Source organism: Haliotis cracherodii, unplaced genomic scaffold (genome assembly GCF_022045235.1).
Source record: "Haliotis cracherodii isolate W230 unplaced genomic scaffold, xgHalCrac1.p SCAF_3, whole genome shotgun sequence".
NCBI classification, from domain to species: domain Eukaryota; kingdom Metazoa; phylum Mollusca; class Gastropoda; order Lepetellida; family Haliotidae; genus Haliotis; species Haliotis cracherodii.
This window is the reverse complement of record NW_027266286.1, coordinates 7859085-7886241: the sequence shown is the minus strand read 5'-3', so window position 1 is coordinate 7886241 and position 27157 is coordinate 7859085. Positions and strand designations below refer to the sequence as shown.

General features: G+C 38.3%; 1 protein-coding gene across 1 annotated transcript in view; it reads left to right on the top strand.

Annotated features, from left to right (window-relative positions):
• LOC139474275 (neuropilin and tolloid-like protein 2) overlaps nucleotides 1-27157 on the top strand; it is a 216688-nt gene that overhangs the window by 53758 nt on the left and 135773 nt on the right. The window lies entirely within an intron of this gene.

Sequence of the window (27157 nt, the reverse complement as noted above, 5' to 3'; positions counted from 1 at the left end):
TGTTTTCTTGAACCTAAGAATGATATGTTGATTTTGAATTACATCTGCTGTGTACAAGGGCAGACGTTCTGGTGAATATAAGTAAAGAAAATCATTTGAGACATATGTTCATTTTGCAACAGTTGGGGAAAGATTTAACTGCCAACATTACACAATATGTTCAATTACCCCTTGCCCAATTTCTTAAAACATCCTGATGCTATGCGTGTCTCGCGAGCAGGAAAAGGTTGTGTTGAACTTTTGGAGCTTCCATAGTCCCGAAGTAGCGCAGTTAAAATGGCCTTGCATTTTTTCCGTGTGCACAATCACTGTTTCTATGGCTTTTCCCAGCTACCATAACTTGCACATAAAAACTGGTAGATTGGGGTATTTCTTACATGTATGACATTGATCTTCCTATCATCCTCCCATTCCTTTACTGAAGCTGCTATCTGTTTCTGTGGAAGGAAGAGGCCGTCTGCAGGGCATGTGTATTGGTTAGGTTTCTTCTCATCCAACTCATCTGTTTCATATTTAGATCTATGCATAAAGATTTCAGAGGAACAAAACACTCCTACAAGACTGTGTGGCAAGAGGGAGGACTTCAACTTTCCAATAGTCAACTTTCCTTCATGTTCCAGTAGCCCCTGCCTTTCACAACTTTTGAGATACAAGCATACTCTTTCTACCAAGATTTCAAAGAGGGTCACTCGACACTTGCTCAGAAGTTATTTGATCAAGGTTACAGTGAGAGTGAGCATGATTTTACACTGCTTTTAGCAATTTTCCAGCAATATCATGGCAGGAGGACACCAAATATTGGCTTCACACATTGTACCCATGTCGGGAATCAAACCCGGGTCTTCTGTGTGGCGAGCAAACGCCTTAACCACTAGGCTTCCCGACAGCCCGATCAAGGTTACAACATTCAAGGCTTCAGTAAAGCTTCCAAAAAGGTTTTATGGTTGACATGTGGAGGACATTTCCAAATTTGACGCCTCAAAATGATGTCTGATGCAATTCCCTATATTGACTTGAACCATATGGTGTTCCTGTATTTTTCCTAGTGAACAATTGACATGCCTTTGCATGTGTTAGTGATTGGTGCCACCGACGGGGAAGGATACACTTACCTTTTTGCTAACACCTGGTATCATTATTTGATAGTGATTCATAAACACATGCTCATGATAAAGTCGGAATTGATTGGATATGGAAGGGGTTTTGTTGCATTACTTATTGTATATCCCTGTCTGTGCAGGATCAAGTTGTATTTGAAGTTGAATGCTGTTGTCTGGCACTGGATTTTTTCCAGTTGTTTTTGAGAAAAGTTGATGACTTGATCAGATGTGTGTACTGCACCCTGGTCAAACATTATATACCATCTTGGAAATGTTTTTGTTTGTTTGTTTGTTTGTTTGTTGTTTAATGCAATATTCCAATTATATGATGGCAGTCTGTAAATAATCGAGTCTGGACCAGACAATCCAGTGATTAATATCATGAGCATTGTTCCGCGCAATTGGGATCGATGACATGCATCAACTAAATCAGCGGGCCTGACCACCCGATCCTGTTAGTCACCTTTTACGACAAGCATAGTCACCTTTTACGACAAGCATGGGATGCTGAAGATCTATTCTAACCTGGATCTTCACGGGTCCTTGGAAATGTGATGTAACGTATAGCACATTGGCCATACAAATGAACAAACATAGAATGTATGTGTCAATTTGCACAGAACATTTAATACAAGCATGTGTCATGTTGGTGCTTGTGTAGAGCACCTAGTTAATACAAAGTATAGCATCTTGGTATACGTTCGTGACCAACCATGAGATAAGGGACCTCATTGTCGAAAAATCCCATTTTGACTTCCCATTATTCTTTAAAACAACAGCATCTTCGGAACACAAAAATCCACATCACAAGCTTCAATTCACATTTATTACAGAGATACATGACATCACATGGCGATCTTCGATGAAATAAGATGACCTCAAACGCCTTTATGACGTCAGAGCACAACTGTGTCACCCATAGAGGCGGTCGGATAGCCTAGTGGTTAAAGCGTTCGCTCATCACATCGAAGACATGAGTTTGATTCTCGACATGGGTACAATGTGTGAAGCCCATTTCTTGTGTCCCCCGCCATGATATTGCTGGAATATTGCTAAAAGCAGAGTAAAACCAAACTCACTCACTCACTGTGCACCATAAAGTCCCCTTTCTCCTTGTGGGTCACATGTGGGTCACACCTTTGTAAACTGTTGTATAGTGCCTTAATGAAACAAATAGAACCCTGAGAAGACAATTATATCATGTGTTGTCCACTACCTGAAGGGCTGGGAGAATATAAACTAACAGAGAAGGCACATCAACTGATGTCACCCTCATACCAGTGGACAAGGAATTTATCTTACCGCACATCTAATTATATTGTAGGTATGTCTTATCCATGCACGCTTTGGTCTGAATCAGTGAGAATACCACAGATAGACATTTATCCACTTTCTTAACTTTTCTCGTTCATCAAACAGATGACTGAGAGTTTTTCCTCTAGATCTATTTCATTCAGGAAATATCATAACGAACAGGGGAATGACATCTTGGATCATCAATTCGAGATACAAAATTGTGGTTGGTAAGCTGCATATGTAATTCCAACAGTACGGCAATTCAAGCAGGGAACAAAAGGAATGTTAGCGGGATACACTGGAGATGATGCAGGGTAGAATAGGTCTTCAGCAACCCATGCTTGCCATAAAAGGCGAATAACGGGATCGGGTGGTCAGGCTCGCTGACTTGGTTGATGCATGTCATCAATTCCAATTGCGTGGATCGATGCTCATGATGTAAATCACTGGATTGTCTGGTCCAGACTCGATATTTGCAGACCCAGGTCATATAGCTGGAATATTGCTGAGAGGGGCGTTAAACAACAAAAAATACAAAAAAAATGAAAATAATGGAATGGGCCTCAGCCGATCAGAATGTGACATTCATGTGTAAAGTATGATATAGAATTAACGTTGATGAAAATAAATGTATTGAACACTTGTAATACAAATGTGCATCACTATGGCAAAACAATTAGAATCCTAATGATACAAATAGAACCTCGGTGACACAATGTACATACTGTATTCGAAGTAAAAAGTGCCCAGGGCGCTCTCAAAATTGGAAACAGAGTTGAAAGCTAAATTTCGTGGTTTATGCTGACAGCCTGAAATGTTTATATACGACAGATATATTTTGCCAGAATTTAATTGCCCAGAATTAAGAAGGCATATAACACATGAGTCTTTGGTACATTGATCAATGGGAAGGGGTGCTAATTGGGATTGTTCACGAGCCAATATATTAGCAAATATATATAATATAAATCTTATTTGGGCAGGGCGCTTATTACGTCGAAGACGGTAAGCCTAGTCTTAACTGTAACACTGAGGTTGTTTTCTTCTTTTTGGTGGCTAGCAGATGTTACATTTCTTGCTTCGCAAACAGATATCATCATGAATGCATTCAACACTTGTCTGACGTGGAGCCAGTTCTGTCATGCACAATGGTATCTTCACGGACATTGTGTCATGTTTCATTAAATGTTGCTGTGTCAATGTCTGTAAATGTTAATAGCCATAGGGCCCATTTCACAAAGTAATCTTACCTGTGCACTTTGAAACTAGAACATACAAAGTATGGAAATAAATACTCTTTGTTGTTTGATAGTATTGAGCCCTATCAATATATTTATTAATTATATTTAAATGTCAACAGAGTAAGGGACTGGTCGTTTTGTTTTATAGGGAAGGGTGGGTCATGAAAAAAGAAACGGGGAAAGGGGGATTCACAACGCCATGAGGGGAGGGGGCATGAAAAAATGACACAATTCTATTTTTGTTAAATATAAAGATATAAATTTGAACATTATTAGGAACTGGTCTTTTATTATAGGGAGATGGGGGGTATGGAAATATTGCTCTGGCCTTACAGAACATTAATATCTGCAGAATTTCTGCTGGTTTGGTCACAGTGTAAATTGAATATGTAGTTATGACGAATTGTTCTCCGGTGGATAGCTGTATCATATTGTAGGAAAAATTGAATTGCACAAGCATCAGTACCAACAGTGAGACAATATCAGATAACAGCAGGCAAAATTACATCCTTCAATATCGCGAACAGATGCAACCCATCGCAGACAAATCAGCTAAACACGACTTGAGCTCCACAACTTTCATAGTCTCATGTGAGTGTATTTTTTATCATTTGGCCCCATTTATCAAAGACTATGATTAAGGGGATAAAAACTGATTCTCTTGCGCTTAACCTGGTCATTATTTATGATAAAAACTTGTGAAATTAATGTTATCGTAAAGAAATGATCTGACAATCTCGTGAGCAGCTAGCTAAATCAGGTATATTTGCAAATACAACTGAGCATATTACATCTTGATAATGAGACTTCTGGCTTTTAGCTCTATAGAAGGGAAATATATTGGAATATTATGAGATAAATTTCATATGAGCTATCAGGTCGTAATTGACTGAAATTAGGTTGAGGAAATTGCAATGAAATTCCATCTACTGAAATATCTATCTTGGTAACTTGAATTCTTGATAACTGATTCATCAATGTTCATCCACATTCAATCACTCTCAAATATTGTGAAACTTTGAATTGTGAAAATATTAGGTTCTGTTGCTAAGAAGAGTCAAGGCATCATTGTGTTGTTTTTTTCTTTGCTGCAGTGACCACTCATTTTCTTACAAACGGCCTGACTCACTGACTCACTCACTCACTCACTGACTCTTTCATTCACTCACTCACTCACTCACTCACTCACTCACTCACTCACTCACTCACCTTCTCACTCACTCACTCACTCACTGACTCATTCACTCACTCACTCACTCACTCACTTCTTACTCACTCACTCACTCACTCACCCTCTCACTCACTCACTCACTCACTGTGTTTGTTGTTTAACGCTGAATTTAAAAATATTGCATTTATTTGACTGCAGTCTGTGTATAATCAAGTCTTGACCAGTCAATCCAGTGATTGACATCACGAGCATCAATCCACGCAATTGAGATCGATGATGTGCATCAACCAAGTCAGCAAGCCTGACCACCCAATCCCATAAATCGCTGCTTATGACAAGCATAGTCCCCTTTTATGGCAAGCATGTGTTTGTGAAGACCTCTTCTACACCAGATATTCATGGGCCTCACTCACTGTGATAAGAGGCGGTTTGAAGGATGTTGTGTGCTGTGCAGAGTTTCACTTCATATACATCAGGGGGCACGGGTGGCCCAGTCGTCTAAGGCGCCGTGATTCAATGTGCAGAGTTGCATCCCTTGGGCACGCTAGAAACCTATGATTGTGGGTTCGAATCCCGGTTCGCCCCTATTATGCTTCTAGGTTTTGTTAGCACCATACCCGTGTTCGTGGGTTTCTCGAAGTGGTAAACGTCTGAGACCTGCATCACTTCTGGCTTTCCTCCCACATTAAGCTTGTCACGCCGCGATATAACTAGAATACTGTTAAAAGTGGTGTTAAACCCAACTCACTCATACACATCATGGCTGTCATTACTCTGATTCTGAGACAGAAATGTGTTTACTTTCAAGAAGTAAAGCAACATTTTGAGTTTTGGAAACTGAAGGTTCTAAAGTGAAGGTTTAATCCTTACTGTTTGATTGATTTTCAACAGCTAAGGTATTAACTTTGAGGTGTTTGTATTCCTGAGTTCGCACAACTAACCAATGGCTTCAATGATGGAACAGCTTCTATTCCGACATTTATAATTTGACACATTCAAGAACACTTAAATAATAACAGAATATCCATTGCAGTATACATTTTCTGAGCCATTTTGAAAAAATATAAGTATGCATTATTCGCATAGCTTTATTTTGCAACATATAACTTGAATATTTTGAATACTTGATATTTTACCTATTTTAACATACTTTTTGTCAGGGTTAATTATAGGAACACTGTTTGGACAAAATAAACTCAGTTTGACATGACAATTTGTGACATTTGTCTGCTAGTTCTTATCTCAAACTCAGAAAAGAACAAGGCAAGCAATTGATTCCTGAAAATTAAAAATGAGCTCTGTGAAACTAACTGTCCATAATGGTGATTGCGTCAGGTCAGGGTGGTTTGACCTATGGGCTTTATCATTTCCAGGAACCGTAACCCAGGTGATTCTGGTTCTGATTCCATAACCACAAATTCAATCAGCCTGCTGTTTGTGCATCTGGCAATTCTTGATTCAGTATCAATACATCGCCTCCGTTAGGCCAAATAAATATGGTTAATTCATCAGATGAGGGGAGAAGGAGACACAATGTTTCTATTTGCTTTGGAACTTTGATGTGAGGTGGACATAGCGATAATCTAATCATTAATTTATAAATGGTGTTGCTATTTTTCTTTTTGTACCTTTTCCTTCAATTGAATAAAATAACATTTCCTGTTTGCTTCGGGATTTTTCTTCACAGTCCAATTCTCAGTGTATTACATCAGTAAGTCCCCACGCCTGATGCAGGCAGTAGATGGCTGAGTGAGTTTTAATGCTTCATTTTAACCATTTTTAGCAATTATGTGAACCCCTTCTTAACACATCAGACCGCCTTCATGGTCTATTGGTAGAGCGTCCGCCTGGAGAGCATCATACCAAAAGACGTTAAAAGATGGTACTTGTTGTTACCCTGTCTGGCCCTCGGCATAAAGGGAATAAAACAAGGACTGGTCGGCTCGGAGTCAGCATACTGTGTCTGAGTGGGGTATTCATGTGAAACTGCGGCATGGTATCTCAGTGAGCTAGCACTGCAAACCGGCATCAGTCCGGACTAGTACAAGCAGCCACACACACATGCATGCATGTCGCTATATAAGTGCAATAATCTCGGACACGGCTTTAAACCCAATTTCACCTCACCTCTTTACACGTCATAAACATAATCTAATGCATACACAGCGCAAAACCAGAAGTTCATCATAAGCGTTACAAATTAATAAAAAATTATATTCATTCTCGACATATCTTTGATTGCAACTATTGCACAGTCTCTGCTCTCGTGGAGTATTAACGTATCTACCAGTCTCCTACCCAGGGTTCCTTGTGCCCAGCCTACCTCTGTCACATCGTCACATATGACACAGTCCATTCATGTGTTTGTCATCTGTTTCTTTCTGGACAAGTCTACACACTTAGATAAACATACGTCATGAAATGTCTAACTTTCATCAAGAAAATATCCTAAGCCATGAAAAACTATTTCCATCTGCTTATTTATCTTTCACGTCCTGTCATCGAAGCCCTACGGTGAGCTAGCAATGTGGTAACTTTGATGTGTAAAGCTATATCGTCATGTGCTTCACTGTTGCAGTTGTAGTAGTATGTCTATATAATTATGCAAAACAAAATGTAAAGTGCACCAAAAGGCTTGCATTAGGCCAGCTGTTCTTATTTCAGAATATGTGCATTTGTTTACAAACAAGAGAACGGTCCGGTCATGCGATAAGCCGACACTTGCAGTGTGGTCGCTGCTGCAGAAACTTCTCTCTCAGAGCAGAGTAAGCTCGTGGGTGATTGGCTTTTGTTTGCAAACAAAGCTTCAGAGCAGTCAATGTCCTGTCTCTTTAAGAATGCAACATCAGTGTTGCCTGCATTCTTATATTCGCTATGCAAATGTTTGAAAACTATCAAAAACTATTTTAATCCTCATGCAAAGGGAGGATCCCACAGGCTTATTATCTGTATTTTCTTTCGATAGCACATAGGACAAAGATCGGCAGTCAGCATTATTCCAGCTGCATGGCAATGGTCTGTACACAACTGAGATGTGACTTACTCACAGTGATGGCCCAGTTGTCAATGGTGTTTTTAAGATGTGCTGGAAACCTATGATCATGAGATCAAATCCAATACACCCTGATGATGATCCTATGGTTTGTCTGCTCCATACTCATGTTCATTTACTTTCTTTACCTATGCATGGATAACATTTTGCCGATGTCACTCACAAACTCACTCTAGACCTAAACCTTTAGAATAAATACAAATGAATTACAAATTGCTGTTTTTGATAGAAAAAAACCCTTTTAACATTATTAGGTTGAACCTTCAGTAAAAGAGTACCTTAAATTAACCATCAATCACTTCTGACAAGAAACATTTATTTTTTTTGCTGCCTATTTGTAACTTGACCAAGAAACTCGTAAAATAAGAAACTACATTGTTAGATTGCCCTAGACATTACATGAAAGTCCAGATGCATCCCTGAACTGGCCAACTGCTGATCAACACCTGCAACAGATCCTGGCACGCCCAAGGGATAAAACTCTGCACGGTTAATTGAATCACCCTGGACAAAAGGCCACCATACAGGGGGAACCTCCATGGCATTCGTTCAGGACTCAAACATATTTGGTATATTGGCAATCACCACTTCCAGCACCAACAACCCAGGTATTCTACTCCTGTGCCAGCAAATCTCCCAGATCCTGACCTTTGGACGTTGGGTCTTCCAGTAGGTCTTCATCTATACATATGAATATAAATAACTGTCTGAGCGGATGATGAGAAGCAGCTTTAAAAGCTGAAATAAACTTCCCCTCTTGTCTTCCTATAATGAGAGATGTTAACAAGGTTATGAATTTGTAAATAGCAATCTCGGGGGAAAGTATTCGGTCTGTTTCTGTGCTGGTCGGCCAGCCTGTGACTGTGAAGCAATCCTTTCAGCAGTGGTAATGGAGTCTTGTTTGCGATTGATGAAACTGGAAAAAATGGGCCAGTTGTCGTAGTTCAAAGGAAGGAACTGTATATTTCATCAAGGGGTGGGATGTTCTTGGATTGCTGTAAGTAATTTTTTAAATATTTCTATAAAAATTTAAAATTTTGCAATTGCTTCTGTATATTTTTGAGACAATTTGTTTTAGTTTATTATTGTTGAAATAACTTGTGTGACAGAACTCGCTGGCTGTTGTAAACAGCACACCTCATCTGTTGATAATTAGGTACATTCCCCTTATTCCTGTATAGGGCATTATACTGATACAGAATAGACAATGAAACATGAATTGTGTCGTTCCTTAAGTAGAGAAACAAGGCAACAAATACAGTGATTATATTCATCTGTAATTTCTATTATGTATTGGGCCTTTTTTTATTAGTTGGTTTATGGAATTTTCAAGGAAACATTCATTTTGGCTTTCATTGGGTTGGGATTCTACATGACATAGTCCCGTATTATGACTTTGATCCTTTACATCTGTGACAGTGGAACGTGTTACTGGATATTACTTTAAATTGCATTTGAAAATACAAGCAATTTGAAAAATGATTACAAAGTCATCTTGACACTGTTCTAGAAGAATATTTTTATTCCTCTACTTATATATTTGGGTCGGCAGGGATAAACTATTTTTGAAAACTGATTTTTATTTTATTCATTTTTTCATTATTTTGGGTTGGCGGGTCCATAACCCAATTAAAAACAACAACATCAACAACATCTAAGCCTTATATCATTACCAAATATTGTATTTGAGTGATGTGATAAATGATCCATGTAATAATGTATTTATGATATACTGCCGACACATATAAGGAGACTGATGAAGTGAGAGTGACATTAATGACGATAAATGTCTGTAAAATTAATTTTGGGCATGGAAATCAATATCTGGTGTGTCACCCCATGCTGAGTGATACAATATTTCACCACTCCTTAATGGCATACTTTTGATAAACTTGTTTATGGTCATCCTTGGTATTGCCCGCCATTGCCCTTAAGCGGGGCGACGTTGGTGGGTGCTGGGTCTCTGACATACACTCTCCGCCCAAGAACATCTCACAGATGCTCTACTGGGGGCATGTCAGGGGACTTCCCGGGCCAGTCTATGTCCATATGCCTAGTGTCAGAGATAATCTGTGATGACCTGGGCGCGATACTTTACGAGTCATAACCAATATTTATCATGGTGCTGGAGTCACGATGCAAAATGTATGATGACAATTAGTTTGCGCTTATTTTACGCGCTATCCTACGTTCCATATCACCCATTTATATACTATAAGAAGTTATTTGAGCTTTATCCTTATCATGCTAAGAGTATTATACAATCTGTTTTGGTATTTGTTTCATCTCAGGCAGGAACACTAGCCATGGTAGTTTTAATACCAGATTATTTTTTGAAAATTGAGACAGAATTAAGACATGGAAACATCGGTAGTCTTGTCAGGTGTGAATCATGACACACTTATCATTGATAGCCTGCCATGAGATAGATGGATTATTTGCTGACTTCAGCATAAAACAAGAAATAAAACAAACAAACAAAGTCAGTTATCTTCTGCATTATGTGTCCTTTCTATTTGAACAGTATTTTAGTTACATCATAGTGTGACTGCTTGATGTATGAGGAAAGCCCAAAGTGATGCAGGTCTCAGATGTTTACCACATTGGTAAAACCCATGAGCATGGGTATGGTGCTGATATGAATAAATAAATAATACAAGCAAATCATAGGTTCTGGCTCTGCATAGCGAACCTGGTCCCAGAACTTATGCTTATGTGGGGAAGCTTGTGGATTGGGTGTCAGTCTCTGTGTATTGAACCTGGTCCCAGAGTCTGGGTCGGAACCTCAGCAACTTATGCTTATATGGGGAGGCTTGTGGATTGGGTGTCAGTCTCTGTGTATTGGTTGATTGTATGCCATGTCTCTGAGGGCATGGATCATTGTTCATTATATCAAGCAGTTGTGTGGACCAGGTTTGATTATATACCAGTAACTAACATATAACTAGGATATTATTATAAATTAGATATTTATTGAGGATATTGCCTCTTCAATTGATCTTGTAGACTTGCAGATTATGTACTGCTCTGCAGCAGTAGAGACTTGTAAGTTCATGTGTTGTGATTGTCAGTGACAGCATATGATTGTCAGTGAAGGCAAAAGATTGTCAGTGATGACAAATGATTAGCAGTGGCAGTAAGTGATTGTCAGTGACAGCATATGATTGTCAGTGAAGGCAAATGATTGTCAGTGACATCATACGATTGTCAGTGAAGGCAAATGATTGTCAGTGACAGCATATGATTGTCAGTGAAGGCAAATGATTGTCAGTGATGACAAATGATTGTCAGTGGCAGTAAATTATTGTCAGTGAAGGCAAATGATTGTCAGTGACAGCATATGATTGTCAGTGATGGCAAATGATTGTCAGTGATGACAAATGATTGTCAGTGGCAGTAAATTATTGTCAGTGATGGCAAATGATTGTCAGTGATGACAAATGATTGTCAGTAGCAGTAAATGATTGTCAGTGATGGCAAATGATTGTCAGTGACAGCAAGATGTTTTGAGTAGAGACAGTTGCGAGAAGGCTCACCAGGTTGTACATATATAAGAGGATGTTTCGAATGCTGTTTCGACCCGTTCTGCTTCTTATCTATTTGCCAAATACAGATAAGGTACCTAGTTGTAAAACCAGATTCCTGACATCACCATCTCGACTCAAGAAGGGAGACAGGCCTGTTTCCCAACATTTAAGTACATTAACAAATTCTTGGGCATGTCACTTATTGGTGCTCCCCCTTTTTTTGAGTGAGTGAGTGAGTGAGTGAGTGAGGTTTTACGCCACCTTTATTGATATTTCAGCAACATCATGGCGGGGGACACCAGAAAAGGGTTTCTCACATTTTACCCATGTCGAACCTGGGTCTTTGTGTCGAGCGGTGGGGTATTCAAACCACTTGAATACCCCACCGCCCCCCATATTTGACCCATTGTACTGCCTTTTGCTTATTTTTTGTATTTGGCTTGAGTTCACAATTCAGTTCTGTTGATACCGATTTGGGGTTAACTTTGTATTTCAATTTAGAAGTCACTCCTAACAGAAACTGAAGGCTTGTCTTGGATCTGAATTACATTTGCTGAAAATTTTACTTTTGTGAAAACAAATTCAGTGGTTAATTTGCTAGTGTTCATTCTGTCTCATCACACATTGCACAAGATTATTGTGAAGTCTTTATCTGTAATATGGAGTTCAAGCTTGAAACATTTGTTGAGTCTCCAAGTGAGGAAGAAATCAGTATTGAAGAAAATCAGACTTGATGGTTGTAGCTAAGTGTTATAATCTTGAAACCAAGACTTCATTGAGAACAAGCGAAAAAAACCATGTTAAATATTTGATTGAGGTGGAACTTATGGGTAATGCTAAATTAGCCAGTGTTCATTCGATCCTCATTGCTAAACGCTTGATTTGAAAACCTTTCACTGAAAAGTAATGAATTTTCCATTAGTTAGCTTAAATTACAAGAACCTTATTACAATATGGTTTGGGGGAATTTTCAAGTAAGAGCTCTCTGTTGTCTTACATGGATTTGGGATTTTGCATTTTTTAAAGAGAATCAAATATTCTCTTAATGCCTGATTAAACTTCACTTCATCTACTTAATGGTCTCATTAGTTTGTCAATGAATGAATTAGACTTTGGGGATACAATCAGTCATGCTCTTTCTACCAAGATTTCAAAGAGCTCAGAAGTTGTTTGATCAAGGTTACAACATTCAAGGCCTCAGTAAACCTTTCATAATGTTTTATGGTAGGGGACATTTCCAAATTTGATGCATCAGTGACTAAAATGATGTCCGATGCAATTACCTGTTTTGACTTGTACCATATGATCCCATGTTTTTTCAGGCGAACAATTGACTTGCCTTTGCATGTGTTTGTGATGGGTGCCACCGACGGGGAAGGATACACTTACCTTTTTGCAAACACCTGGTATCATTACTATTTGATAGTGATTCATAAACACATGCTCATGATATAGTCGGAATCATACAGTCGACTCTGCTTTATGCAGGGATTTCTAGGGGATATGGAAAGGGTTTCGTCGCTTTATTTACATGAAGGAACTGTTGTAGTACCAAACATCAGAAAGTGCAGAGGATTGTATGTTGGTTGGTTGGTTGGTTTGTTGTTTCACTCCACACTCAGCAATATTCTGTCTGTAAATAATTGAGTCTGGACCAGACAATCCAATGATTGATATCATGAGCATCGATCCACGCAAATGGGATCAATGACATGCTTCAACCAAGTCAGCGAGCCTGACCACCCGATCCCGTTGGTTGCCTCCTACGACAAGCTTAGTTTCCTTTTAAAGCAAGCATGGGTTGCTGAAGACCTATTCTACCCTTTATCTTCACAGGTCAGATGGTGTGTAGCTTGTTGACGTTTCAGTAAATGAGCCAATGAGCTATATCTACTCGGATCTGGTCTCAGCAAGTCTTAAGCTGCATGGTTACTGTTGACGAGCTCAATTGCCTGACTGACATTCCTGCAAGATGGCTCATTTGCCGTCTACAGAAAATATTACACTCTTAGCCCTTGGCATTTGTCGAATGTGTCCGCTAAAGGTCATTTTGACTTATTTATTTTCTCATTACAGTTGACCCCCACTACATCAGGAAAATGTTTCCAGTGGTACTAAAGTCAGAATTCTACATCAACCTTTGTTATATTTTTCAATTGAAGTCTTTTACAATCTTGTTCTGTCATAAAGAAAAAGGTTTTTGAAAGTTTTGGAAGAGATGGATACAAGACTCCTTTCAATAAAGTTTAACTAGAACTGATATCCTTTCATTGTTCCATCTGTAACTTTGGCCTTCTCAGTTTAATTACTTGGTTTACAGGAATTTTCCGGAACCAATATATATCAAAAATAAAAAAGAAATAATGAAATACATTCCATACATCTATAATGAGGTCGGTGATTACAATAACAAAAGTAAAATATACTTTATTGAACAATATGGTAAACATGCAGCAATAATTGTGGCAAATCAAACAGAATCTTAAAAAGTTTTGATTACCTGCTTATCTTAGGTAATCTCAGTTGTCTGCTGAAAATGTGATACATGTCTATGTATCGATGAAGCTTAGATTATTGCAATCCTTGTAGCTTCAGATTACATACTTCTAAACCTCGTGAAGATGTTAATGTCAAGTTGTATAGAAGAGCTCTACTTACCTGGGAGTGCTTGAGTACGGGTTTACAGGCAATATTCCTGGTAGTGATTCCATAAATGGCTACTCCTCAGAGAAAAACACAATTAGATGAAAAGGAGAATATTAATAAAGTACAAAAGTACCTACTTACTTCATTTGAGATGTAACATGCGCTGTCCACATTTTGGAAATGTAAAACGATACATCCCACGTATTTCGCACACGGGAATACGAAAGAATATCACATTGTCTAATTATATGTAAGCAAGTTTTTTATACATTTAGGTCTACCTGTTAATCATAATACAAGACTTTTTTCTTAGCTTTAATAAACGGAAAGTGGGAAAACATAAATTTGAATACATTGTTTTTGTATTCAACCAACTGTCTTATGTGTTGATAAAATATAGACTAAATCTTTAGAATTTCCATGATTAAAAACATCTGTGGCAGAGAATAATCAGTCTCAAATATCTTGGAAAACCGATTCCATATGACATAAAAGGCATTTTAGTGATAAAAATCATTTGATACGCCAACATTATTGTTTGCGGTTATTATAATGGCAAGTCACTAGAGTTATCTCCCTTGCCCGGGCTCTGTATCATCTGCCATTAAACACTGAAGTTTTACAAGCGTGTTCCTGATGTGTAGGTATCACATTGTGTTATAAGTAATGGTGTAACTGGCGATAAGTATGAAATTTGTGTGCTAGTGAGTTTGACCAAATTGATAAATGTAGAAGGTTGTTTTAGGTTTAAAGGGCAATACCTGTGTTCGTGAGTTACACAAAAGTGGTAAACATCTACAATCTCAATCACTCCAGCATGAAACTACGTAAAACACCATGCAATTACTGAAATACTGTCCAAAGCAGCATAAACAACACTCACTCACTCCATGAGAAAAGACAACCATCTTAAGCTGCAGCTTTATTTCAATTTTAAGTAATAATATTTCAATGTCACATCGTTTCTTTTCTGATCTCTTTTCCAAATATTACCTCTTTGATCAATACACAATTTAAATTCCATTTTTACAGACATAGAAGAAGAGAAAGTCAATATTCAAATATTGTATAATAGAATCCATATAATCTCCTCTCAACTGAGGCATTACGAGGATAAGCATCCAAAACTACTTTTCCCTGAAATCAAGGACTACTTCTTGTCTTGAAGACTACAATTCATCTCCATGATAACATGGCTCATCTTGCCTGCTGGTCATACAACATGAGACATGCAGTAATGGCTCCGTACGTTCCCCTAAAGGCTTAAACCTCCTGAAGAGGACTTCCAATGGATCAACATTCGTTATAGCTCTATCAATAAACATGCTCTTGCAAAGAGGCATTTCGGGTAAAATTTAAGAGCGGCCTTATGGCTGACGTATATGCTCCCCAGCACATGGTGTTTTGGATGATGAATGGGAGATTTCAGTATTTTTCACCATCCTGAATGGTATCATTTGATCTCATAATGGTGGGGTAAAAAGAACATAAAACGAGCTGATGTAATCCTTGGTTTTAGCAAATGTTTAATCCCTTATGTCGTGTAACGGAAAGTTTATGGTCATGTTGCCGAGTTGATCTAGTATAAGCTGTATTCACATCAGATTGGGTGTAAGTTTTACTGCTTTTGTATTATGCTTTTTCTGATTTGAAAAGATGAGCACAGAGACAGTTAAAAGAAATATTGCATCGTTCTTGATACAGAAGGATGAGAACAGAGATATATCGATGTTCTGGCCCTGCAGCTAAAACCTGTCCTGTCATGATTTGTATGTTGTTTTATGGCTCAGTCAGCATGATTAATATATTCTAGCCTGGAATCCCCAAGCCATGCCATGTCATGTCATGTCGCCATGACCTGTAGAGTTCTGTACATGAATGTATTCTATTCCATTTCATATAGCTATGACCAGTGTAGTTCTGTACAAGAATATGTGCTATTCCATTTCATATAGCCAGTACCAGTGTAGTTCTGTACAAAAATATTGGCTATTCCATTTCATATAGCTATGACCAGTGTAGTTCTGTACAAGAATATGTGCTATTCCATTTCATATAGTCATGACCAGTGTAGTTCTGTACAAAAATATTGGCTATTCCATTTCATATGGTCATGACCAGTGTAGTTCTGTACAAGAATATGTGCTATTCCATTTCATATAGCTATGACTGGTAGTTCTGTACAAGAATATTTGCTATTCCATTTCATATAGTCATGAACTGTGGAGTTCTATACAAGAATAAATACCATGCCATGCCATGCCAACTCTGTTGTAATCAGCCATAGAAGCAGAATCATAATATATTCAATGCAGCTTACTTGGAAGTTAAAACCATCAATTGTCAGTTCCTCAATCTTGGAAACTAGTCACTTGATTTCAGTCTATTGAAATTGTTCATATTATCTTTTGCCCATGTTCATAAACATGTGAATTTTGACATCAGGAATACAAGGATATAAGGTGGGGGCCTGGAAAAAATAATTTTGTCTGGATTTGGAACAAAAAGAGTTAATGACATTCTGGATGTCCTGAAAAAAATGGTAATGTGAAAAAAAGAAATGGTTAATCTCCTGTTGGAGAAAATAAAGTTGCATTTCTTGAAGCAGTGACTGTAAAGCTATTCTATCGATCTCTAACATGACAGAACTCCATAATATTAAATGGTCAGTCACAATTCCCAGAATTCCCGTTGAATGACACTCTGTAGTGATACTTTAACCATAGGGTATGTGTAGTCATGCTTCACTACAGCCTGCAATGTTAAACTCGTTATATTGGACACTTTCAGGCGGGAATGCTCCATCAAATACCTTCAATGAGCGTCTTTATTGAAAGTGAATGAATTCATGCAGATAGGCTTATATTGAAAGAGGGAACGATTGGCAAAATTTGCAATAGAATTGAAGGAATTTATCATATGTTATATAACTGACATATGATGGTTTCAACACTGAAACCTGATATTTTTTCAGAAAACAACAACAAATGGTAAGTAGTGTACAGTACCAGCTATCTGGTTGCAGGGAATGAGTCTCAATGGTATGTTTGGAATTCAGGGCATATGGTAATAATGCAGGGCACAGACTTTTGTCCTGGTCACAGGAAATATAGCTGGGGAAGTTTCTTCATGTCCCAGGACAGAACTGTTGAATTGTGTCTGATGAGGTCATTAGCATCCTTATTGAGCAATTTGCTGCTGGATGACAGAATTCAGACAGATTTTTGTGCATACAGCTGAAGAAAGGAAGATTATTAGCACAATTCCAAAGTTCAGACAGGCATTTACCAATTTCTGAAGTTATTCAAGGAGAAGTTTGAAGTCTACCACTAATACGTTTAGACATTTGTGGAGAGGATTAAAGGTATAATGAGCGCTGGGTTATAATCATTGGTACCACTTAAAGTGTCACAGGCCTATATAGTTGATCAGGAAATGAACAGCACAGCATACCCTCTCATTTGCTCTGGTGTTTGCAGATTTTCTTTCATGACAAGAAGGTCAAGTGAAATAAAGATAGAAATGTTATTCCGACCTCTGTCTCAGATTTCTGAAACAGACAGACTGATGTCTAAGTTTTTATGAAAATTTGAGAAAACTCAGCAGAATGCATTTCTCAAATAAAACAGAATTCAAACTTTTACGCAAATTGAGTTAAAAAACATGTCAAACTTAAGTTACCCTACATGGTAACTCTTTCAGAGAAATATGGTGATTGCTAATAGACATAAGCGGAGATTGAAAATGGAACGGAAGTCAAATCGCACACCAAATACGCTCACACTAAGTAAAAAAAAAAATTAGATTAGTTTTTGCTGAGTTTGATTCAAGAAACGCTGTTGAGTTAGAAACTCAGCTGAGTTGTTTTTTCAGACTCAGTTTGATATTTGAGTAGAAACTTAATTTTGTTTCAGAAAATCAGGGCCTGATGAGTCATCCACCCTATAACTTTGTATCTCATGTTGTAGGTATTAGTGTAATGTACACTACAGGTACTCAATTTGTGATGGGGGTGCTGAGCTAATTGAAACTCAGAGGATAACAGTCTCTTTATGTTTCGTTTAAATCTGAAATGAAACTGCAATTGCTTCTGTTATGAAATTATGGAAAACAGCTCATGGCAGTTGAGTGAATGATCATGCAGTCAAACTCTCTGACATTTCTCAATGTATACTAAAAAGCTTCAAGATTAAAGAGTCTAAATGTTAAGAAAGAATGCTTCTGTATATACTGAATTCCCAGTGGTCCCCCAGGAATGTGAAAGTAGTCTGTTTGTGTTTACATCATTTCAACAACCCAGGAGCGCAAAAAAAACATATGAACGTCAAATCGTGTAGTTCATGTAACACTTAGAAATGTCAATTCCGCAGTCACTCGACCAATCTTGTCCATTGGAAAATCTGTATATCGTGTTAACTTCAAATAAAAAGTTATTGCCATTAAACTCTTGCCCGACATCAGAGCACATCAAGGGCAGTCAGGTAGCCTAGTGGTTAAAGCGTTCGCTTGTCACGGTGAAGACCCGGGTTCGATTCCCAACATGGGTACAATGTGTGAAGTCCTTTTCTGGTGTCCCTGCCGTGATATTGCTGGAATATTGCTAAGAGGGGCATAAAACCACACTCACTCACTCACTCACTCACTCACTCACTCACTCACTCAATCACTCACTCACTCAGAGCACACTGAGAAGTCCTTTAGATCATCGGTGGTATATCAAAATTTCTGTAGTTCGAGACAAGTGAGGTGTTGAAATTTTGTTTTCAGAAGTAAACATTCAGTGTTGGATTTGCCATACCTTGTGTGTTTATCATAATGCACTAGTGTTGTTGTTTACTGTATCCAGTTGAAGATCAGAAAATATACGAAAGAAGATATATCAAGTCATTCATCATCACTCGCCCCTTTCCGTAACCTGCAAGAAGACTCGTCCTCCTATTGATGAATGTTATGTGCGAAAATACGACAAACCAATCAGAAGTACTTCGGTCAAAGAATTCCTCAGGAATAATGTTTGATTTTACATATGTCTTGCATATAAAAACATACCCAAGATACATTTAAGTGTGTTCAAACATACTGTATAACACAGTATAAGTCCTGATGTGTTTTCAATAGCATCTGGAATATATATGATATATGGGGTAAATATACATGAATCATTATGCAACAAGTTGACAATTCTTTTAGCTGTGCCCATCTGCACTTAGACAGAACCCAGTCACAAAAATGGCCACGAGGGGGGGCACCAGTGACTATTCGGCTCTTCTCAGAATAACACGAGTTGGTCACGAATGATACTGAGCATTCTTGAGATGGTGATATCACATCCTGATTATTTGTCTCTGTAGCAACACCAAAATTCTTAAATAGTTACACTTAAGCTTGCCTGCATGATATGTCAGATGGAAACGGCTTCAAGAATTCGGACCTCTTCGTAATCAGCAGTGCTATCAGATCACCAAGTGTCAGTTCATGAGAAAATACCACTTTGGTGTTATAACTTATCATTAAAGATGGTGTTTTTTGCAACATACTCAATGGTACATATTCAGTCATGAGCGAATTAGAATTTTAGACCTTTTGTGCAAATGAACTTGAACATAATTAGGCAGAATAACCTACATTCTTGGCAGGATCAGCAGTCTCAGTTGAAGATACCCTGGCTAATTGGCTGTCTGACTGCAATTATTGCCCACACAACCACCTGCATCCTTGGTGTCAATACTTCACCATTTAGTGCTGTGCCATACTTTGAAACTGACACTTGATGAGATACATCGGATAGGTTTTTCCAATATATGTCGCATAGTGTCATCGTAAAGTGTGGCATATGTGTGACATAAAGCTGGGATGGGTAACAGGGGTACTCGGTCGGGTGGGTCTTGAGTAGGACCCGGGTACCCACTGGATTACCCAGACCCGTGTTTAGTTAAGTGATTATGTTGTTTTATGGCAAACATTATCTAGAACTCAATGGTTACACTATAAGTGACAACTGTTCACATTTCTTTCTGACAATGCACACATTCCTTCTGACTTTATATGTTTGCATTGAGATAAAACTTCTGTCAACTTCAGTGTATGCATGATCAGATCATTTTATACCAGTATCCCAATCAGCCATTTTGTACCTATCTCTTGAGACCTAAAGCTGGTACCCGGGTAGGGTGGGGTAATAAGGGGGAGGGTACCCGGGTAGTAAATTTGACACGCCCCAGCCCTAGTGTGACAGCATGCTAACTGTACCCCAGTAGTTACATTTAGTTCTTCGCTCCCCAGTGCCCAGTATTTGTCACTCCAGCGAACTAAAAGAGCCAACCATTTGATGTTTGGAAGGGGTTAATTTTCTTTGAAAAGTGAATCTGTTTTTCTGTTTCCCAAGAATCTGGGAGATTTGAGAGCAGAGTTCTTAGCTCCCCGGTGCCCAGTATTTGTCACTCCAGCGAACTAAAAGAGCCAACCATTTGATGCTGGAAGGGGTTATTTTTTTTTGAAAAGTGAATCTGTTTTTCTGTTTCCCAAGAATCTGGGAGATTTGAGAGCAGAGTTCTTCCCTCCCCAGTGCCCAGTATTTGTCACTCCAGCGAACTAAAAGAGCCAACCATCTGATGTTTGAAAGCGGTTATTTTTTACCCAAAAGAAGTTCATTTTGGCCTCCTCTTTTGAGAGAAAAATGTTGTGTGTCTTACAATACCTGGTATATTCATAATGTTGTGGTCATTCATATATGACAGTCCTGATGGGCTTGTATTGTTTAGCGTAAAAAACTTTTGTAAACATAAAATGAGTCAAATTTTTATTGAAAAGATTACCATAAGATGTCCATATAAAACTGCTTTGCATAGATAAAAACTGTTTATCATAATCGTTCTAAAATCTTGTAGATGTGGTACATAACTAAATCTAACAACACAACAGAACCAGCCAGTGGTATCTGCAAAACACGAATTACAGTAATGAAAGGAGGGCAGAGCCAGCTGTCCCTACGTTCCCTACAGACAGACTTACAATCAGCAGCCCACACATGGACAAGTATTTGATTTCTTTTCAGGTGAATGATTCCCCAAAAGTTCTCCTGCTTTCTTTCATGCTGATTTTCTTCTGTTAAAGAACGTGTCACTGCATCTTAGATAATGTAACTGTGGACACTCTCTTCCGGTGTTGTTCACATTTCAAAGTTTTGAACAAGACACCTTTCAAATTTACTGATTTAACATGATGCGGAAAAATGGTTCGCGATTTTTTTACTGACTGAGCTGAAAAATTAATGACTATTGAGGCCCATCTTTTTTAGGACTGCTGACTTGTGACCCCCTCATAGTCCAATCTCATTAAAATCAGATCTTAGTTCTCGCTACCGCTAAACTTAGATCTGAGGACATCCCAATAGGGGTCACATCAGAACGACCTTTTATTCGGCAAATCAGAGCGTCGCTTACCAGATCATGAAAGTGACAGTCAGAATGTGATTTCTAATCATGCAATCTCGAAAATGTTAACATGGGGTATTCCGAAAGATAGTTACAGGTTTAATGACTGAATCCATACAATCTAGACCATATATTTGTCATTCCAGAATGTTCTTTTGTTCAGGTTTCAAATTTTTAATCAAGAATTTGTCAAAAAATGTTTCGAAGCGTAGTCACCAATTTGAAATTAGTGCTGTAAAGCATGAGAAAGCTGCCTTCTGATTGGCTGATGTCGACTACTTGTCAGTCCTTCCATTGGTTGATCAAAATTCGTGCAAGGTCATTCTGACGTGACCTGTAATGGGATGTCCTCAGGTCTTTGTTTAGCGATAGCGAGAACTAAGATCTGATTTTAATGAGATTGCTCATAGTCGAAATCATACAATCGACTCTGACTTTAGTAGAGATTTCTTATGATTATGGAAATTGTTATGTCACTTTTATCTAATTATATTTATGGGTAAGGAAGAGAATACATGGATGTCAACTTTTTATTATGAGGAACACAACGCTTTGGAGTGTATGGTTACTCCTTCATCAGGTGAATGAAGGAGTAAGCATATACTCCGAAACCTTGTGTTCCTCATAATAAAGAAGTTGACATCTATATATTCTCTTCCTTATGTGTATCACTTCTGAATGCCTTTCAAAGACCTATATATATGGATGTTGGTATCAGTTAGAAAATAATGGTCATTTATAAACAATTGCATCAAATTTAGTGCAGAAATAGATTTATGAAAATGGTTTTTGAACACTGAAAAAATAAATTGTAATAATAGATTATAGATTTATGTGGAGCATGTTATGTAGATAGTCCCTGTTCATGAGCACTCAAGTCACCTACTCTTTGGAGGAAGATGGTGTTGAGAATTGACTTGGAACTGCTGACATCCACTGGAAGCTCTGTAAGAATGATTTTGTTCTGCCCAATTTTAGTTTAGACCAGAAGAAATATGAGGATTAAATACAAAAAATTGCTGTGAAAATGTTCTGACCTTGTTGTGAGATTTCTGGTTGACAGGAGTAAATGTTTGGGTGTGTTTATGAGCGATGTTCCTGTATATTGTTACTGTGCAACATGAAAAGAAGGGAGACTAAGACATACAATCACAAGACATGTTAGCACAATCTAAACAAAACAAAAGAATACGATGAAAAGGAAAGCATGAAACAAATTCTGATAGTTAATTAAGGATAAGGCAAATGTGAAAACATGTATTTATGACAGAAATGGATAGAATGCAGAGTCCAAAACGCAACTGGAATCAGAGTACTGCTGCAGGAGAAATCCAAGAAATGACTATTAATGTCAAATAAATTACACAAAATGAAGTCGCCAGTGAATACTATGGTTGTCTGGAAGTATCCTGAAGACATTACAGAAAAGGACAAAAGGAGAATTTGTTTTACCAAAATGTAATAGAGATATAAATATATATATTGTTGTTTTTTCAAAAACGTTAACGGATATTTCAAATAGCATTTTATACAGCATTTGTTCCAACTTTAATTTAACAAAAACATTGCAAGTATATGTTCCATGCCTAAATTCCATGTATCCTTTATATGCACCTCAAATGTTGGTCGTAAAAGTTTCAGTGGAATTTATATATGCGTGGAACCAAATCTTGTTTACAGCTCATTCCACAGAGCTCTGCTACAGATTCTGTTTCCATGCATTGTCAGGGCTGGTATGTGGCACCACCTGGCATCTGCTGTTGGCATGCAGAACACAATGCGGGTTCAGGATGGTAGAACCTTATAGTTCTTGAAGGTACACTGGAGCCAGACCATGGCGTGATTTGCAGACAAATACCAGCTGCTTGAACATGACTGTCTCCGTGGTAGTCCATGCAGGTCTGTGAGGACCGGTGTCGCAGTCAACATACCTGGTGGATCAGCCTGGCAGCTGTAGCTTCTTCTGATGATTTCGCTGAATGCCTGCAGGAGACTGTTTCAACAGTCTAATCGTGAAACGTTTGGACTGAACATCAAGTTTTTGTCCACATATGTCTGAGACATGGATGCATGGGCAATGAGCACTGTGTAGATATATGGTCTCTGACGGTACATATTTCATCTTTAATGATTGCGATTATAATTCACTACATAAAAAAAATCTGTGTTTATTATCATTGTGGAGGATAGAATGCTTTAAAACGTCATATGTGAATGATGATCAACAATACTAAATATGGCCAATGATCCTGTGAGGCTTACACAGGCAGATCCTTCATAAATGCGCTTGTTTTATGTTTCTCTCTGTTTTACAACAAATGTAAATATTAACTAAGTTGTGTGCCAACAGACAGAGAATGAACTTTCTGAGTTTGGCAATATATTGCATAGAATTTATCGTTTGCTTCAAGCATTTATTGATTCATTATTAAATAGTTGTTGTGAAAATGGTATCCAGAGATGTTGTCACTGTTGACCACAGCTGTCATTTCCATGCCCATCTCCTGACTTTTTAGTGACTGAATATGTGACACTTTTAATGGATAGCAACTTTTATTCTTTGACACAATTAATGTTTCAGAGCTGCTTCTTGGTCCTTCACCTGGTGGATGCTTAGTAAGAGCATCCATCCATCCATCCATCCATCCATCCATCCATCCATCCATCCATCCTTTCATCCATCCATCCATCCATCCATTCATCCATGCATGCCATATCACTACATCGCTATATAAGTGCAATAATCTTGGACGCAATGTTAAACCCCATTTCACCTCACCTCACCTCACCTCACCTCACCTCACCTTTCACATCTTAAATTGGGCTCCTCAACTCAACAACATGAATCAACAAAAACCTTAATGTCGACTAACTTCTCTCTTGATTTTACATTTGAACCTATTAACGGATACACCAAATCAGAACTCATTTCAAGCTATTCATGTATGAATACCACCTATTTTGGTCCAGTTTGTGACCTTTACTTGTGATGAATTGAACCAATCTCATTTGATTATCTCTTGAGTTCATTAAATACAGAAGGAACCATGTCACCAATGGTCTTGTCTGGTGTCATGCTAATTCAGGACAAAAATATCTTAAAATACTCAACCCCAACTCAACTGCCATCAAAATAACCCACAAGGATTGGCTGTCATAGGCATGGACATCTGCATGTCAAGGATTAATTGGCAAGGATCTATAGCCACTCTCAGAAAATTGCAGACAAGATAGCACCACTTGTCACAGCAGTGTCTACAGGAGATGAATAATTCCTAACAACTATTCATGGTTACTGAGCTTTCAGTAGTTGGAGCATCATGTTTTGATTAGATTGGCTATACTTCTTTGGGTTATGAATGGTTTTATTAATTTGGATGATGGCTTTAAAATTACAGTGATGGGATATTCAGGACAGAATTTCACCTGTAGGTTGGTTTGGGGTAATTGGCTGAGTTATTACTTTAGGGCAGTGATAGTGAGAAGTACTCTCCAGGATAATAGTGTTGAATGGTGTAGCCATATTTACAGTCAAGCCAAACAGATGGAGTACAGTAATGGGGTGAAATGGGGTTTATGTCACGTTCAAGATTATTCTACTTATATAGGGATGTGAATGTGCGTGTGTGAGTGGCTGTTTGTATTAGTCTGGACTTAAGCTGTTTTTATACCATGTCACAGTTTAACATGGATACACCACTCGGACATACTTCCTCTTTTAAAATCTTTTTGTATGATGTGTCCCAGGCACTTTCAGCAGTCTCTATCCACTCTATCATGGAAACAGTAAATAATCTTACATACAAATATTCTGTATGTGGTTATAGTGATATAGACATGTTTCAAGGTTGTTTGGTGTTTTTGGTTTTCAAAATGGAAAGATCAATCTTAAAATATGGCAATGAATATCCTGCCCTGTGTGAAGATATTTAACCTGAACCTTAAAACAAAGGCACTCCCAGTATTGTTAGTGGCTATAAATAGGTATTGCAATTCAATGCCACAAGTGAGAACTGCATTTCTAAAAAAAGTGAAAGTTGCTTAATGCCAGATTCAGAGTCCCGTAAGTAATCAGCTCTAAATCAGGCAAACCAAAGAAGAAATATATCATTGTCATTCATCATGGTACAAAGGTAAACAATCTGACAAGTCAACAAACCTGACCAATCAACCTTCATCATTGTCAGGTGTTACAACAAGCTTGAGATACTCAGGGGAGGTATTCTGATCCGAACTTGATACTGATGTGTAGACAATAGGGTAATCTGTTTGTGAAACCATTAACACTTGTCAATAGTGAGAGAGTGAGTGATTATATTTTATGCCGCTTTTATCAATATTCCAGCAATATCACAGCAGGGGTCACCAGAAATGGGCTTCACACATTGCACCCATGTGGGGAATTGAACATGGGTCTTTGGCGTGACGAGCAAACACTTTAACCACGAGGCTACCCATCCTCCCCACTTGTCAATAGAGGACGTCAGGCATGTTAAGGATATAACCTCTGTGCACGTGGTCAAAAAGAGTTTTAGCAATGAATGTGAAAATGAAATATCTATTTTAAAACATTTTTAAAAAAACATGAAACAAATGCAAATGTGGTCATGCATCTTTAACACAGTGGAGGTATTTCAAGTGTATCTGCAGTATTCGTCTATCACTTTCTGGACAGATACACAGGAGATTTGTTTGATAGTAAATTCAAGTTCTGTAGGGAGGGTCATGACAAAATACACAATGCTATTGACGGGTGTGATGAACAACAATGAGATCCAAGGGTCAATAAAGAAGATCCATTGGGGAATGGTCAAACATTCCAAAACAGACTCCAGTTCCAGTGGAAACTTGAAAACTTGAAAACCAGGAAGAGAAAAAAATCATCAAATGTAACAATCTGACTGTCTTTCCCCATTTATTATCCCTTATCTCTGATGTTTTGACTCTGAGGTGAAGGTTTTTCAAGCAGCTTGTCAAAGGTGTTCTTAATCGATTTCATTTAACAGTCAGCCAAGCACAATGTTTATAAAACCCTTTGATGCCCTTCAATGTCCGTGATGAGCGCCAGTATACAAGTGAACCAAATTGCATTTTCTTAAGCGAAGTGGCACTGGTGCATCACAGTACAATTGCAGTCATCTTTAAAAGCTATAGTTCAGAGCCCTCCACAGAGAAATCGCTGTCTGTCCATCCTTCTCGCTCAACTTGGGGAATTCAGGATTGGAACCCAATTTCATACCCCTGTGCTTGAAGTACTTTGTGGGCCAACTCGATGATTCTTTATATTTAATGATTCACAGCCGATTATTTGAATGTGTTTTCTAGCAAGAGTAACTTGTTGAGCTTCAACAGGCATTGCAATCTTTTTCCAAAGCATCTCATGTAATTTGATGCAATTACTGTAACAGTTTTATTGGATGTTGAGTTGTAGCTTGTGATATTGCTGTGGAGGAGTGGTGCCAGTGTCAGGCTGTCTGTGTAGGTGTCTGTGTGCCTGTCTGTGGGCCTGTCTGTGTGGCTGTCTGTGGGGTTGTCTGTGTGCCTGTCTGTGGGGTTGTCTGTGTGGCTGTCTGTGGGGTTGTCTGTGTGCCTGTCTGTGGGGTTGTCTGTGTGGCTGTCTGTCAAATTGTTGTACCTGCTCCCATGTTTATTTAAAGGTGGTGAGGTGAGGTGAGGTGAGGTGAGGTGAAA